The 17,183-nt window shown below is 34.4% G+C and overlaps 1 long non-coding RNA gene across 6 annotated transcripts; it reads right to left on the bottom strand.

The window, feature by feature from the left end:
• Positions 1–1,853: 1,853 nt before the first annotated feature.
• Positions 1,854–5,566, bottom strand: LOC127947950 (uncharacterized). 6 transcript variants are annotated; one of them, XR_008151900.1, is made up of 6 exons: positions 5,305–5,566; positions 4,081–4,324; positions 3,872–3,955; positions 3,099–3,203; positions 2,916–3,012; positions 1,854–2,314 (listed from the first exon to the last, which is right to left on the bottom strand). It is a non-coding gene; the product is annotated as an uncharacterized LOC127947950 (long non-coding RNA). The 6 variants fall into 6 exon arrangements; XR_008151798.1 differs by having other exon boundaries at positions 5,315–5,566; XR_008151849.1 differs by having other exon boundaries at positions 3,099–3,199; positions 5,315–5,566.
• Between the last annotated feature and the right edge of the window lie 11,617 nt (positions 5,567–17,183).

The following is a 17,183-nucleotide window of genomic DNA, read 5'->3' as shown; positions in this document are numbered from 1 at the left end:
TCTGTCCATTCACTACAGGAACCCGGAAGCTCCCGGCATAAATGACCATATATGTACAAGTTAGTGTGACGCCTCTGCTCAACTGGGTTGCCATTGGCATTGACGTTCCCTTGGCTCTCGCAGAACTCGCTGTGATTGGACTATCTTTTAACCCAAATTATAAACCGCTTAATGTTGCAAAGTCCGTTTGACTGTAATTATTACGTCAGTAACACCTTCAGTTAACAATGCAGTGTTGCTATGTCGTGAGAAATTACCTCTTTACCGAAATCGTAACCCTAACCCTAAGCACAACTCCAATAAACTCCAAATACCAGCGCTAATATTACTCGCGTTCAAACGATAGAATGGCAGAGGCTTATGGGTAATGTAGTTTAAAATGTTTAATAATTAAAAAAATGGGAAAATGCAATCTTTTTTAACAAAGGGTCATCTAAACATGTTCATTGTGTAAACATTAATGACATATTTAAGAGGCAGGCTGAAATTCGATATTTTACTAAGTGCACTTTTTTAAACACCTTTATACCACCTTTCCATATATGTTTGAAAACTCTGTCCAACATTATTTAATTAGCATAGCATAAGTAGTTGTCCTGCCAATTTTTTCTTTGACACTATAATCAGACTTTGATTTACAGCCATTTGAAATTTACATTTTTTTGCTCTTCTAGGGGACTCTACTGGGCCCTTGAAGATGGAAGGGCAGTAAAACATACACATACCTTTCTCATCATGGACAACAGACTGTGCTGAGTCATAATTTTTAAGTTTTTCTTTTCAACAAATTGCCAATATGTAAGTTGTAAGTCATGTTTATCTTAGAATAAGAATAGAACCATAAAAATATACATCAGTGCCTATTTGGAATAGGCTCCAAATATTGAATTACATCAGGTGCAAGGATACAGTATTGAAAGTAAACAAAGACACCAAATTTAAACAACCAATACATACTGTGACACTTCATTGTACTTTCACAGTGTCAATGTGTCATTCAGTAAGACAAGGTACAGAGAGTGTGTAGTTTATAGTGCAAAGCCATACAATTCATGCAATGCAAAGAATCATAATATTAAGAGCTAATTTGTGTCTCTGTGTAAAATACTCCTCATATTTGTCCTCCTCGGGTACTAAACATCAGTAATGTGCATGCTCATCTTGCTTATTATACAGTACTGGATTCATGTTGATCTTTCCCTTGTCCATCACCTTCAGTTGTGCATGAAATTCCTGCAGCATTATAGTCCATGCAGTATCTTCTAATGCAGCTTTCAGCCTGCCCTTCATCTAACTGAATGTCATTAATGTAACCAAATGTTCATTTCTTAATTAAAACACATTTATCTATTGTTTACAAAATTAAATGATGTATTTACCAAACACCATTCTTAATATAGAATATTCACCCTACTTTATTATCCAACACCATGTGCAGTACTTTACTGGAGGATACAACATAAAGACAACTAAAGTAGTGTATTAAGACAAATGATATACAATTTTTAACAACATTAAAAATGGGTTATGTTAAAACCATGTTTTTCTAATCAGATGAAGCCATGCAAATGCATGCATGGTGAAATGTCTTGAGCCCCAAAGAATCACATCAAGTTTTTAGAGCTCTCCTGCTTTTCTTCCTCTTCTTGCTTGTCCATGTCCTGGACATATCATAATCTTCCATGTCATACATTTTTTTTTGCAGTTGTTATGCAGCACCCTACAGCACAACTGATGAACAAAAGACATGTAACTAATTTAAATCAAATATCTTTATTGTCACAATACAATGAACACAAGTATACAGGTGATGAAAGTCTTGGGTGCAGACTGCAGCCTGATAGTACGGATGACAAATGAATTAATTCATGAATATATATGAAATACAAATTCTGAATATATATATGCAACACACATATATAAGGGACTCAATTCAGGTAGAGAACAATATATGTTAAAAATTATGCTATACAGAGAGCATGAATTGAAAACAATAATAATCACAGTACACATACATCTCTGCAGTAAAGCACGGTATGAATTAGTGCAAACAGAATGTCAGGGTGCATAATAATATTGAGTCCAGTCAGCATAACTGATAAGAGTGCAGGGCATATGAGGTTGGTGGGGTGTGTATGGTTTTACTGGTATGAGTTCAGTTCAGTCTGATTGCCTGTGAAAGGAACTTGTCTCACTGTCTGCTGGTGTAGGTTCTGTGATAACGCATGCCTGATGGTAACAGTGAGAGCAATCCATGGCTCGGCTGGCTGGAGTCTCTGACGGTCCTCCTCACACTCCACCTGGTCTAGATGTCCTGGAGGGCCAAAACATGTAATTAGGGTATGGTAAATCAATAAACAATATATAGTATTTTTATTTATAATTGTTGCACTGGACTTAACATTGATTCTTGTTGGGGATATTGGCCAAAAGAATCCCACCACAACTAGCTCTTGTTGTTTAGCTGTGATGTTTACTTTTACGGACCGTAACATCTGAGCTGTCGCAGTAGAGCGGTTTGTAAATGCAGTCTTCACAGAAGATAACTGATGGGTTCAGGTAGCAGTGATGCACTCGGTGGCCATTCAATTGATATCTTCATCAACTGGCTTCATCTTAATTCAAACAAACAGACAAAACAATAAGTCAGCAATAACAGCAATAACCATTCTAGAGTAATAGTGTTGGTGAATACAGTTGCAGGTGTCAGTACTCACCATATTCAGTCATTTCCTTTCCAAATCACAGATATGATGCACAGCTTATTTGCTCATTTTAGGAGCTATAAAAAAGATGTATATGTGAAAAACTATAACTGCGGACTTGAAAAGTCTTTTAAATGATCAACATCAATGTTGTACCACACATAACTGCATTGAATTCAGACATACAAATGGAAATGTGAAACTTTTCACCTTTCTGTCTTTTCTTTTGGGGCACAAGAAGTCCATGTTCATTCCTCATTTCTTTAGGACTGGTTTGACTGATTTTCTTTGCGTTTCTGGTCTTCAGCTGTAAAACAAGAAAATATTTATTGACCCCATGTTTAATCATTATTGTTGTTTAAAAATATAAATAAAGCAGATATAATTATATACTTCAAGCACAAGTTCCGTGGCAACTCTAGTAGGCTCCTGAGTTCATCTGTACACATCAGATTCAGCGTCTGAGAAAATGCCATCATGCAAACTCTCAGTTTCTGCCTTACAACAGAGCATAAAAGAATGTGTGAGTGAGGGAGTACAGCATGAAGATGAAGTGAAAAAGGCAGAGAAAGGCAGAATTTTGTGTATAAATTTAACAGAATGAGGGGAACATTTAAGAGATTTAAGAGAACAGTACTGTCTGTTGGTGTGGATGCTAAAATACTTCTCATTATAGTTATTGGTCTTTGTGTGAACAACTTTAAGTGATCTGATTGCCCAAATTCACTGAAGATCTGATTTGTAGCACTTGAAAAGTTAAACTAGGATTTCCATTCTCTTGCTTCTAAGACAGATGTGTTCAGTAACATCACCATAGAAAGAAAGGCAGACTATGAGGTGTGGACAGATATCATGTACTGTTGAAACAGGAAGAGGCGGCACCAATTTGTAAAGATTAATAAAGAATACAATGGACTTCATTTAAACTTCATGATATAAACACTCTTACAATGGGCACAATCTGATGGGAGCTGTGGTAATGGCCAATAACAGCAGTAGGAGTAAAAGTTGTAGAATTTTGTACAAGTACGCTTGTGCAATATAATATGATTATTGGATGAATTATTACTACTACAACATGCTCTTTGTTGAGTGTTCTTCCTGATGGGCTAAGTGAACCAAAATTTAAGAAACATCAAATGCTGAGAAAAATGTATCTGACGTACCATTGGAAGTGTTTGCCTTTGCAGCTTTTGGTCTTCTTCATAAATGCACAAGATGGTCAAATTCAAATCTCATGACAGGCCTTCCTGAAATATAAACATGTTGAGACAGTGTGTTAAAATGATCTGTGACCAAAATATTTGATTAACACATAATATAAGGATGCGTACATTAAAGCAAATCAGTTATAACTAAGAGTCTTCAACATTACCTGTGAAGGGTTGATCCTTTGAAGGACTTGTTCAGCCCCCTTGACAGCTTCTTCAATATCAGCATTGGGAGCGTGGAGTTGAAGTTCCCTGTTAATTCTAGCAGAGCGAGAGAGAGAGAGAGAGAGAGAGAGAGAGAGAGAGAGAGAGAGAGAGAGAGAGAGAGAGAGAGAGATTTTACAAGAGATGGCTTCTTTAAAGATCTGCTGGATTACAGGTTGTTGTGGAGTATGTAATCCGACGTAACTGCAAGACAGAAAAAACACTGAATTACAATTACATCACAAAAAGATATTAAAGGCATGGCAAACTTAGTGGTTACTGTGCTTTACAAATAGTGTAGAGTAAAAACACAGTTACTGTGGTAAAATCCTGGTAAGTGTCGTGGTTATGTGTGTTAGTAACTACAAATACCAGAGTAAAACTATGGTTACTATGGTAAACCCATAGTGTGGTTATGTGTGTTAGTAACTACAAATACCAGAGTAAAACTATGGTTACTATGGTAAACCCATAGTAAATGTCGTGGTTATGTGTGTTAGTAACTACAAATACCAGAGTAAAACTATGGTTACTATGGTAAACCCATAGTAAATGTCGTGGTTATGTGTGTTAGTAACTACAAATACCAGAGTAAAACTATGGTTACTATGGTAAACCCATAGTAAATGTTGTGGTTATTGTGTGTTAGTAAATACAAATACCAGAGTAAAACTATGGTTACTATGGTAAACCCATAGTAAATGTCGTGGTTATGTGCGTTACAAAGTCCAGAGTAAAACTACGGTTACAGTAGGAGAAGCATGGTAAATATGCTGTAGTTACTGTGTGTGTATTGGCTACACATGACGTGGTCAAGCAAAAGTTAGGCTAGTATTGTAAAAATATGCTAAATGTGTGGACTTTTTACACGATCACGATTATCACGCGATATTGGGTTGGGTGCTTTGTTGTGCTTGTATTAGTCTCATGTCTAAAAGCTGAAGACCCATATGTCACATCATTATTTATTTAAAACTGCAACAGGTCTATAAACAGTACAGGTTAGCTTAGGCTAATGACAATGGTAGGCTAGCTGAGCAGCCCACTGACCCATAATTTGAGCATAAACTGCCCTTTAAAAACACGACCCTGTCTAACGTGATGCAGAAATACTGAAATAATTAAAACAATACGCTTAACCACGTGATATCATTACAAAAAGAAGAAGAAAAAAATATATTTACCCTTGCTTACCTGTTTGAAGGTGTACGCGCATCAGGTGAACTGAACGAGCCTCGCTGGTGACGTCACTGCCGCTGAAGATGATGCGTGTTATTTTGACGCATCTGCTCTCCACCGAAATTAATGGGAAGGATTGGCGTATCATATGCACGCAAAAATGGCATTTGGCGTATGCATTACACGCAAATAGAAAGTGTAAAGTCGTGTTATTTATACGCAGACTGATGAGAACGGGTTGCTCTAATAGAGAAAGCTGTTTCATTCAGTATTCAGTGCAAATCTTGCCAAACTGATAGATGCTTATGTCTTATGAAATAAAATGTTTTCTGCAATGCTGTAAGACAGTTTTTAATGTGTTAGAAGTTATATGCACAAAAACTAATGTTAGTACTTCAATGATCAAGATTGTCAGTTTACAGCTTTCTGAGTCCAGTAATGTTAAAATAGTGGTTCTGTTCAAATGAAGTGAAATCAAGCCCAAATCTGCTCAAAAGCTTTTCTCTCTATTAGAGAAAGCTGTTTCATTCAGTATTCAGTGCAAATCTTGCCAAATTGAAACATGCTTATGTCTTATGAAATAAAATGTTTTCTGCAATGCTGTAAGACAGTTTTTAATGTGTTAGAAGTTATATGCACAAAAACTTATGTTAGTACTTCAATGATCAAGATTGTCAGATTACAGCTTTCTGAGTCCAGTAATGTTGAAATAGTGGTTCTGTTCAAATGAAGTGAAATCTAGCCCAAATCTGCTCAAAAGCTTGTCTCTTTATTAGAGAAAGCTGTTTCATTCAATATTCAGTGCAAATCTTGCCAAACTGAAACATGCTTATGTCTTATGAAATAAAATGTTTTCTGCAATGCTGTAAGACAGTTTTTAATGTGTTAGAAGTTATATGCACAAAAACTTATGTTAGGACTTCAATGATCAAGATTGTCAGTTTACAGCTTTCTGAGTCCAGTAATGTTGAAATAGTGGTTCTGTTCAAATGAAGTGAAATCTAGCCCAAATCTGCTCAAAAGCTTGTCTCTTTATTAGAGAAAGCTGTTTCATTCAATATTCAGTGCAAATCTTGCCAAACTGAAACATGCTTATGTCTTATGAAATAAAATGTTTTCTGCAATGCTGTAAGACAGTTTTTAATGTGTTAGAAGTTATATACACAAAAACTAATGTTAGGACTTCAATTATCAAGATTGTCAGTTTACAGCTTTCTGAGTCCAGTAATGTTGAAATAGTGCTTTTGTTCAAATGAAGTGAAATCAAGCGCAAATCTGCTCAAAAGCTTGTCTCTCTAATAGAGAAAGCTGTTTCATTCAGTATTCAGTGCAAATCTTGCCAAACTAATAGATGCTTATGCCATATGAAATACAATGTTTTCTGCAATGCTGTAAGACAGTTTTTAATGTGTTAGAAGTTATATGCACAAAAACTTATGTTAGTACTTCAATGATCAAGATTGTCAGTTTACAGCTTTCTGAGTCCAGTAATGTTGAAATAGTGGTTCTGTTCAAATGAAGTGAAATCAAGCCCAAATCTGCTCAAAAGCTTGTCTCTCTAATAGAGAAAGCTGTTTCATTCAGTATTCAGTGCAAATCTTGCCAAACTGAAACATGCTTATGTCTTATGAAATAAAATGTTTTCTGCAATGCTGTAAGACAGTTTTTAATGTGTTAGAAGTTATATGCACAAAAACTAATGTTAGGACTTCAATGATCAAGATTGTCAGTTTACAGCTTTCTGAGTCCAGTAATGTTGAAATAGTTCTTCTGTTCAAATGAAGTGAAATCAAGCCCAAATCTGCTCAAAAGCTTTTCTCTCTATTAGAGAAAGCTGTTTCATTCAGTATTCAGTGCAAATCTTGCCAAACTGAAACATGCTTATGTCTTATGAAATAAAATGTTTTCTGCAATGCTGTAAGACAGTTTTTAATGTGTTAGAAGTTATATACACAAAAACTAATGTTAGGACTTCAATTATCAAGATTGTCAGTTTACAGCTTTCTGAGTCCAGTAATGTTGAAATTAGTGCTTTTGTTCAAATGAAGTGAAATCAAGCCCAAATCTGCTCAAAAGCTTGTCTCTCTAATAGAGAAAGCTGTTTCATTCAGTATTCAGTGCAAATCTTGCCAAACTGATAGATGCTTATGCCATATGAAATACAATGTTTTCTGCAATGCTGTAAGACAGTTTTTAATGTGTTAGAAGTTATATGCACAAAAACTTATGTTAGGACTTCAATGATCAAGATTGTCAGTTTACAGCTTTCTGAGTCCAGTAATGTTGAAATAGTGCTTTTGTTCAAATGAAGTGAAATCAAGCCCAAATCTGCTCAAAAGCTTTTCTCTCTATTAGAGAAAGCTGTTTCATTCAGTATTCAGTGCAAATCTTGCCAAACTGAAACATGCTTATGTCTTATGAAATAAAATGTTTTCTGCAATGCTGTAAGACAGTTTTTAATGTGTTAGAAGTTATATACACAAAAACTAATGTTAGGACTTCAATTATCAAGATTGTCAGTTTACAGCTTTCTGAGTCCAGTAATGTTGAAATAGTGCTGTTGTTCAAATGAAGTGAAATCAAGCCCAAATCTGCTCAAAAGCTTGTCTCTCTAATAGAGAAAGCTGTTTCATTCAGTATGCAGTGCAAATCTTGCCAAACTGATAGATGCTTATGCCATATGAAATACAATGTTTTCTGCAATGCTGTAAGACAGTTTTTAATGTGTTAGAAGTTATATGCACAAAAACTTATGTTAGGACTTCAATGATCAAGATTGTCAGTTTACAGCTTTCTGAGTCCAGTAATGTTGAAATAGTGCTTTTGTTCAAATGAAGTGAAATCAAGCCCAAATCTGCTCAAAAGCTTTTCTCTCTATTAGAGAAAGCTGTTTCATTCAGTATGCAGTGCAAATCTTGCCAAACTGATAGATGCTTATGCCATATGAAATACAATGTTTTCTGCAATGCTGTAAGACAGTTTTTAATGTGTTAGAAGTTATTTGCACAAAAACTTATGTTAGGACTTCAATGATCAAGATTGTCAGTTTACAGCTTTCTGAGTCCAGTAATGTTGAAATAGTGCCTCTGTTCAAATGAAGTGAAATCAAGCCCAAATCTGCTCAAGAGCTTGTCTCTCTATTAGAGAAAGCTGTTTCATTCAATATTCAGTGCAAATCTTGCCAAACTGAAACATGCTTATGTCTTATGAAATAAAATGTTTTCTGCAATGCTGTAAGACAGTTTTTAATGTGTTAGAAGTTATATGCTCAAAAACTAATGTTATGACTTCAATGATCAAGATTGTCAGTTTACAGCTTTCTGAGTCCAGTAATGTTGAAATAGTGCCTCTGTTCAAATGAAGTGAAATCAAGCCCAAATCTGCTCAAAAGCTTTTCTCTCTATTAGAGAAAGCTGTTTCATTCAGTATTCAGTGCAAATCTTGCCAAACTGAAAGATGTTTATGCCTTATGAAATACAATGTTTTCTGCAATGCTGTAAGACAGTTTTTAATGTGTTAGAAGTTATTTGCACAAAAACTTATGTTAGGACTTCAATGATCAAGATTGTCAGTTTACAGCTTTCTGAGTCCAGTAATGTTGAAATAGTGCCTCTGTTCAAATGAAGTGAAATCAAGCCCAAATCTGCTCAAAAGCTTTTCTCTCTATTAGAGAAAGCTGTTTCATTCAGTATTCAGTGCAAATCTTGCCAAACTGAAAGATGTTTATGCCTTATGAAATACAATGTTTTCTGCAATGCTGTAAGACAGTTTTTAATGTGTTAGAAGTTATATGCTCAAAAACTAATGTTTGGACTTCAATGATCAAGATTGTCAGTTTACAGCTTTCTGAGTCCAGTAATGTTGAAATAGTGTTTCTGTTCAAATGAAATGAAATCAAGCCCAAATCTGCTCAAAAGCTTTTCTCTCTATTAGAGAAAGCTGTTTCATTCAGTATTCAGTGCAAATCTTGCCAAACTGAAACATGCTTATGTCTTATGAAATAAAATGTTTTCTGCAATGCTGTAAGACAGTTTTTAATGTGTTAGAAGTTATATACACAAAAACTAATGTTAGGACTTCAATTATCAAGATTGTCAGTTTACAGCTTTCTGAGTCCAGTAATGTTGAAATTAGTGCTTTTGTTCAAATGAAGTGAAATCAAGCCCAAATCTGCTCAAAAGCTTGTCTCTCTAATAGAGAAAGCTGTTTCATTCAGTATTCAGTGCAAATCTTGCCAAACTGATAGATGCTTATGCCATATGAAATACAATGTTTTCTGCAATGCTGTAAGACAGTTTTTAATGTGTTAGAAGTTATATGCACAAAAACTTATGTTAGGACTTCAATGATCAAGATTGTCAGTTTACAGCTTTCTGAGTCCAGTAATGTTGAAATAGTGCTTTTGTTCAAATGAAGTGAAATCAAGCCCAAATCTGCTCAAAAGCTTTTCTCTCTATTAGAGAAAGCTGTTTCATTCAGTATTCAGTGCAAATCTTGCCAAACTGAAACATGCTTATGTCTTATGAAATAAAATGTTTTCTGCAATGCTGTAAGACAGTTTTTAATGTGTTAGAAGTTATATACACAAAAACTAATGTTAGGACTTCAATTATCAAGATTGTCAGTTTACAGCTTTCTGAGTCCAGTAATGTTGAAATACTGCTGTTGTTCAAATGAAGTGAAATCAAGCCCAAATCTGCTCAAAAGCTTGTCTCTCTAATAGAGAAAGCTGTTTCATTCAGTATGCAGTGCAAATCTTGCCAAACTGATAGATGCTTATGCCATATGAAATACAATGTTTTCTGCAATGCTGTAAGACAGTTTTTAATGTGTTAGAAGTTATATGCACAAAAACTTATGTTAGGACTTCAATGATCAAGATTGTCAGTTTACAGCTTTCTGAGTCCAGTAATGTTGAAATAGTGCTTTTGTTCAAATGAAGTGAAATCAAGCCCAAATCTGCTCAAAAGCTTTTCTCTCTATTAGAGAAAGCTGTTTCATTCAGTATGCAGTGCAAATCTTGCCAAACTGATAGATGCTTATGCCATATGAAATACAATGTTTTCTGCAATGCTGTAAGACAGTTTTTAATGTGTTAGAAGTTATTTGCACAAAAACTTATGTTAGGACTTCAATGATCAAGATTGTCAGTTTACAGCTTTCTGAGTCCAGTAATGTTGAAATAGTGCCTCTGTTCAAATGAAGTGAAATCAAGCCCAAATCTGCTCAAGAGCTTGTCTCTCTATTAGAGAAAGCTGTTTCATTCAATATTCAGTGCAAATCTTGCCAAACTGAAACATGCTTATGTCTTATGAAATAAAATGTTTTCTGCAATGCTGTAAGACAGTTTTTAATGTGTTAGAAGTTATATGCTCAAAAACTAATGTTATGACTTCAATGATCAAGATTGTCAGTTTACAGCTTTCTGAGTCCAGTAATGTTGAAATAGTGCCTCTGTTCAAATGAAGTCAAATCAAGCCCAAATCTGCTCAAAAGCTTTTCTCTCTATTAGAGAAAACTGTTTCATTCAGTATTCAGTGCAAATCTTGCCAAACTGAAAGATGTTTATGCCTTATGAAATACAATGTTTTCTGCAATGCTGTAAGACAGTTTTTAATGTGTTAGAAGTTATTTGCACAAAAACTTATGTTAGGACTTCAATGATCAAGATTGTCAGTTTACAGCTTTCTGAGTCCAGTAATGTTGAAATAGTGCCTCTGTTCAAATGAAGTGAAATCAAGCCCAAATCTGCTCAAAAGCTTTTCTCTCTATTAGAGAAAGCTGTTTCATTCAGTATTCAGTGCAAATCTTGCCAAACTGAAAGATGTTTATGCCTTATGAAATACAATGTTTTCTGCAATGATGTAAGACAGTTTTTAATGTGTTAGAAGTTATATGCTCAAAAACTAATGTTTGGACTTCAATGATCAAGATTGTCAGTTTACAGCTTTCTGAGTCCAGTAATGTTGAAATAGTGTTTCTGTTCAAATGAAATGAAATCAAGCCCAAATCTGCTCAAAAGCTTTTCTCTCTATTAGAGAAAGCTGTTTCATTCAGTATTCAGTGCAAATCTTGCCAAACTGAAACATGCTTATGTCTTATGAAATAAAATGTTTTCTGCAATGCTGTAAGACAGTTTTTAATGTGTTAGAAGTTATATACACAAAAACTAATGTTAGGACTTCAATTATCAAGATTGTCAGTTTACAGCTTTCTGAGTCCAGTAATGTTGAAATTAGTGCTTTTGTTCAAATGAAGTGAAATCAAGCCCAAATCTGCTCAAAAGCTTGTCTCTCTAATAGAGAAAGCTGTTTCATTCAGTATTCAGTGCAAATCTTGCCAAACTGATAGATGCTTATGCCATATGAAATACAATGTTTTCTGCAATGCTGTAAGACAGTTTTTAATGTGTTAGAAGTTATATGCACAAAAACTTATGTTAGGACTTCAATGATCAAGATTGTCAGTTTACAGCTTTCTGAGTCCAGTAATGTTGAAATAGTGCTTTTGTTCAAATGAAGTGAAATCAAGCCCAAATCTGCTCAAAAGCTTTTCTCTCTATTAGAGAAAGCTGTTTCATTCAGTATTCAGTGCAAATCTTGCCAAACTGAAACATGCTTATGTCTTATGAAATAAAATGTTTTCTGCAATGCTGTAAGACAGTTTTTAATGTGTTAGAAGTTATATACACAAAAACTAATGTTAGGACTTCAATTATCAAGATTGTCAGTTTACAGCTTTCTGAGTCCAGTAATGTTGAAATACTGCTGTTGTTCAAATGAAGTGAAATCAAGCCCAAATCTGCTCAAAAGCTTGTCTCTCTAATAGAGAAAGCTGTTTCATTCAGTATGCAGTGCAAATCTTGCCAAACTGATAGATGCTTATGCCATATGAAATACAATGTTTTCTGCAATGCTGTAAGACAGTTTTTAATGTGTTAGAAGTTATATGCACAAAAACTTATGTTAGGACTTCAATGATCAAGATTGTCAGTTTACAGCTTTCTGAGTCCAGTAATGTTGAAATAGTGCTTTTGTTCAAATGAAGTGAAATCAAGCCCAAATCTGCTCAAAAGCTTTTCTCTCTATTAGAGAAAGCTGTTTCATTCAGTATGCAGTGCAAATCTTGCCAAACTGATAGATGCTTATGCCATATGAAATACAATGTTTTCTGCAATGCTGTAAGACAGTTTTTAATGTGTTAGAAGTTATTTGCACAAAAACTTATGTTAGGACTTCAATGATCAAGATTGTCAGTTTACAGCTTTCTGAGTCCAGTAATGTTGAAATAGTGCCTCTGTTCAAATGAAGTGAAATCAAGCCCAAATCTGCTCAAGAGCTTGTCTCTCTATTAGAGAAAGCTGTTTCATTCAATATTCAGTGCAAATCTTGCCAAACTGAAACATGCTTATGTCTTATGAAATAAAATGTTTTCTGCAATGCTGTAAGACAGTTTTTAATGTGTTAGAAGTTATATGCTCAAAAACTAATGTTATGACTTCAATGATCAAGATTGTCAGTTTACAGCTTTCTGAGTCCAGTAATGTTGAAATAGTGCCTCTGTTCAAATGAAGTCAAATCAAGCCCAAATCTGCTCAAAAGCTTTTCTCTCTATTAGAGAAAACTGTTTCATTCAGTATTCAGTGCAAATCTTGCCAAACTGAAAGATGTTTATGCCTTATGAAATACAATGTTTTCTGCAATGCTGTAAGACAGTTTTTAATGTGTTAGAAGTTATTTGCACAAAAACTTATGTTAGGACTTCAATGATCAAGATTGTCAGTTTACAGCTTTCTGAGTCCAGTAATGTTGAAATAGTGCCTCTGTTCAAATGAAGTGAAATCAAGCCCAAATCTGCTCAAAAGCTTTTCTCTCTATTAGAGAAAGCTGTTTCATTCAGTATTCAGTGCAAATCTTGCCAAACTGAAAGATGTTTATGCCTTATGAAATACAATGTTTTCTGCAATGATGTAAGACAGTTTTTAATGTGTTAGAAGTTATATGCTCAAAAACTAATGTTTGGACTTCAATGATCAAGATTGTCAGTTTACAGCTTTCTGAGTCCAGTAATGTTGAAATAGTGCCTCTGTTCAAATGAAGTGAAATCAAGCCCAAATCTGCTCAAAAGCTTTTCTCTCTATTAGAGAAAGCTTTTTCATTCAGTATTCAGTGCAAATCTTGCCAAACTGAAAGATGTTTATGCCTTATGAAATACAATGTTTTCTGCAATGCTGTAAGACAGTTTTTAATGTGTTAGAAGTTATTTGCACAAAAACTTATGTTAGGACTTCAATGATCAAGATTGTCAGTTTACAGCTTTCTGAGTCCAGTAATGTTGAAATAGTGCCTCTGTTCAAATGAAGTGAAATCAAACCCAAATCTGCTCAAAAGCTTTTCTCTCTATTAGAGAAAGCTGTTTCATTCAGTATTCAGTGCAAATCTTGCCAAACTGAAAGATGTTTATGCCTTATGAAATACAATGTTTTCTGCAATGCTGTAAGACAGTTTTTAATGTGTTAGAAGTTATATGCTCAAAAACTAATGTTTGGACTTCAATGATCAAGATTGTCAGTTTACAGCTTTCTGAGTCCAGTAATGTTGAAATAGTGCCTCTGTTCAAATGAAGTGAAATCAAGCCCAAATCTGCTCAAAAGCTTTTCTCTCTATTAGAGAAAGCTGTTTCATTCAGTATTCAGTGCAAATCTTGCCAAACTGAAAGATGTTTATGCCTTATGAAATACAATGTTTTCTGCAATGCTGTAAGACAGTTTTTAATGTGTTAGAAGTTATTTGCACAAAAACTTATGTTAGGACTTCAATGATCAAGATTGTCAGTTTACAGCTTTCTGAGTCCAGTAATGTTGAAATAGTGCCTCTGTTCAAATGAAGTGAAATCAAACCCAAATCTGCTCAAAAGCTTTTCTCTCTATTAGAGAAAGCTGTTTCATTCAGTATTCAGTGCAAATCTTGCCAAACTGAAAGATGTTTATGCCTTATGAAATACAATGTTTTCTGCAATGCTGTAAGACAGTTTTTAATGTGTTAGAAGTTATATGCTCAAAAACTAATGTTTGGACTTCAATGATCAAGATTGTCAGTTTACAGCTTTCTGAGTCCAGTAATGTTGAAATAGTGCCTCTGTTCAAATGAAGTGAAATCAAGCCCAAATCTGCTCAAAAGCTTTTCTCTCTATTAGAGAAAGCTGTTTCATTCAGTATTCAGTGCAAATCTTGCCAAACTGAAAGATGTTTATGCCTTATGAAATACAATGTTTTCTGCAATGCTGTAAGACAGTTTTTAATGTGTTAGAAGTTATTTGCACAAAAACTTATGTTAGGACTTCAATGATCAAGATTGTCAGTTTACAGCTTTCTGAGTCCAGTAATGCTGAAATAGTGCTTCTGTTCAAATGAAGTGAAATCAAGCCCAAATCTACTCAAAAGCTTTTCTCTCTATTAGAGAAAGCTGTTTCATTCAGTATTCAGTGCAAATCTTGCCAAACTGAAACTTGCGTATGTCTTATGAAATACAATGTTTTCTGCAATGCTGTAAGACAGTTTTTAATGTGTTAGAAGTTATATGCACAAAAACTAATGTTAGGACTTCAATGATCAAGATTGTCAGTTTACAGCTTTCTGAGTCCAGTAATGTTGGAATAGTGCTTCTGTTCAAATGAAGTGAAATCAAGCCCAAATCTGCTCAAAAGCTTGGTCTCTCTATTAGAGAAAGCTGTTTCATTCAATATTCAGTGCAAATCTTGCCAAACTGAAACATTCTCATGTCTTATGAAATAAAATGTTTTCTACAATGCTGTAAGACAGTTTTTAATGTGTTAGAAGTTATATGCACAAAAACTTATGTTAGGACTTCAATGATCAAGATTGTCAGTTTACAGCTTTCTGAGTCCAGTAATGTTGAAATAGTGCTTCTGTTCAAATGAAGTGAAATCAAGCCCAAATCTGCTCAAAAGCTTTTCTCTCTATTAGAGAAAGCTGTTTCATTCAGTATTCAGTGCAAATCTTGCCAAACGGATAGATGCTTATGCCTTATGAAATACAATGTTTTCTGCAAAGCTGTAAGACAGTTTTTAATGTGTTAGAAGTTATATGCACAAAAACTTATGTTAGTACGTCAATGATCAAGATTGTCAGTTTACAGCTTTCTGAGTCCAGTAATGTTGAAATAGTGCTTCTGTTCAAATGAAGTGAAATCAAGCCCAAATCTACTCAAAAGCTTTTCTCTCTATTAGAGAAAGCTGTTTCATTCAGTATTCAGTGCAAATCTTGCCAAACTGAAAGATGTTTATGCCTTATGAAATACAATGTTTTCTGCAATGCTGTAAGACAGTTTTTAATGTGTTAGAAGTTATATGCACAAAAACTTATGTTAGGACTTCAATGATCAAGATTGTCAGTTTACAGCTTTCTGAGTCCAGTAATGCTGAAATAGTGCCTCTGTTCAAATGAAGTGAAATCAAGCCCAAATCTGCTCAAAAGCTTTTCTCTCTATTAGAGAAAGCTGTTTCATTCAGTATTCAGTGCAAATCTTGCCAAACTGAAAGATGTTTATGCCTTATGAAATACAATGTTTTCTGCAATGCTGTAAGACAGTTTTTAATGTGTTAGAAGTTATTTGCACAAAAACTTATGTTAGGACTTCAATGATCAAGATTGTCAGTTTACAGCTTTCTGAGTCCAGTAATGCTGAAATAGTGCTTCTGTTCAAATGAAGTGAAATCAAGCCCAAATCTACTCAAAAGCTTTTCTCTCTATTAGAGAAAGCTGTTTCATTCAGTATTCAGTGCAAATCTTGCCAAACTGAAACTTGCGTATGTCTTATGAAATACAATGTTTTCTGCAATGCTGTAAGACAGTTTTTAATGTGTTAGAAGTTATATGCACAAAAACTAATGTTAGGACTTCAATGATCAAGATTGTCAGTTTACAGCTTTCTGAGTCCAGTAATGTTGGAATAGTGCTTCTGTTCAAATGAAGTGAAATCAAGCCCAAATCTGCTCAAAAGCTTGGTCTCTCTATTAGAGAAAGCTGTTTCATTCAATATTCAGTGCAAATCTTGCCAAACTGAAACATTCTCATGTCTTATGAAATAAAATGTTTTCTACAATGCTGTAAGACAGTTTTTAATGTGTTAGAAGTTATATGCACAAAAACTTATGTTAGGACTTCAATGATCAAGATTGTCAGTTTACAGCTTTCTGAGTCCAGTAATGTTGAAATAGTGCTTCTGTTCAAATGAAGTGAAATCAAGCCCAAATCTGCTCAAAAGCTTTTCTCTCTATTAGAGAAAGCTGTTTCATTCAGTATTCAGTGCAAATCTTGCCAAACGGATAGATGCTTATGCCTTATGAAATACAATGTTTTCTGCAAAGCTGTAAGACAGTTTTTAATGTGTTAGAAGTTATATGCACAAAAACTTATGTTAGTACGTCAATGATCAAGATTGTCAGTTTACAGCTTTCTGAGTCCAGTAATGTTGAAATAGTGCTTCTGTTCAAATGAAGTGAAATCAAGCCCAAATCTACTCAAAAGCTTTTCTCTCTATTAGAGAAAGCTGTTTCATTCAGTATTCAGTGCAAATCTTGCCAAACTGAAAGATGTTTATGCCTTATGAAATACAATGTTTTCTGCAATGCTGTAAGACAGTTTTTAATGTGTTAGAAGTTATATGCACAAAAACTTATGTTAGGACTTCAATGATCAAGATTGTCAGTTTACAGCTTTCTGAGTCCAGTAATGCTGAAATAGTGCTTCTGTTCAAATGAAGTGAAATCTAGCCCAAATCTGCTCAAAAGCTTGTCTCTCTATTAGAGAAAGCTGTTTCATTCAATATTCAGTGCAAATCTTGCCAAACTGAAACATGCTTAT

Source organism: Carassius gibelio, chromosome A1 (genome assembly GCF_023724105.1).
Source record: "Carassius gibelio isolate Cgi1373 ecotype wild population from Czech Republic chromosome A1, carGib1.2-hapl.c, whole genome shotgun sequence".
NCBI lineage: Eukaryota > Metazoa > Chordata > Actinopteri > Cypriniformes > Cyprinidae > Carassius > Carassius gibelio.
This window is presented reverse-complemented; position numbering and strand designations above follow the sequence as displayed.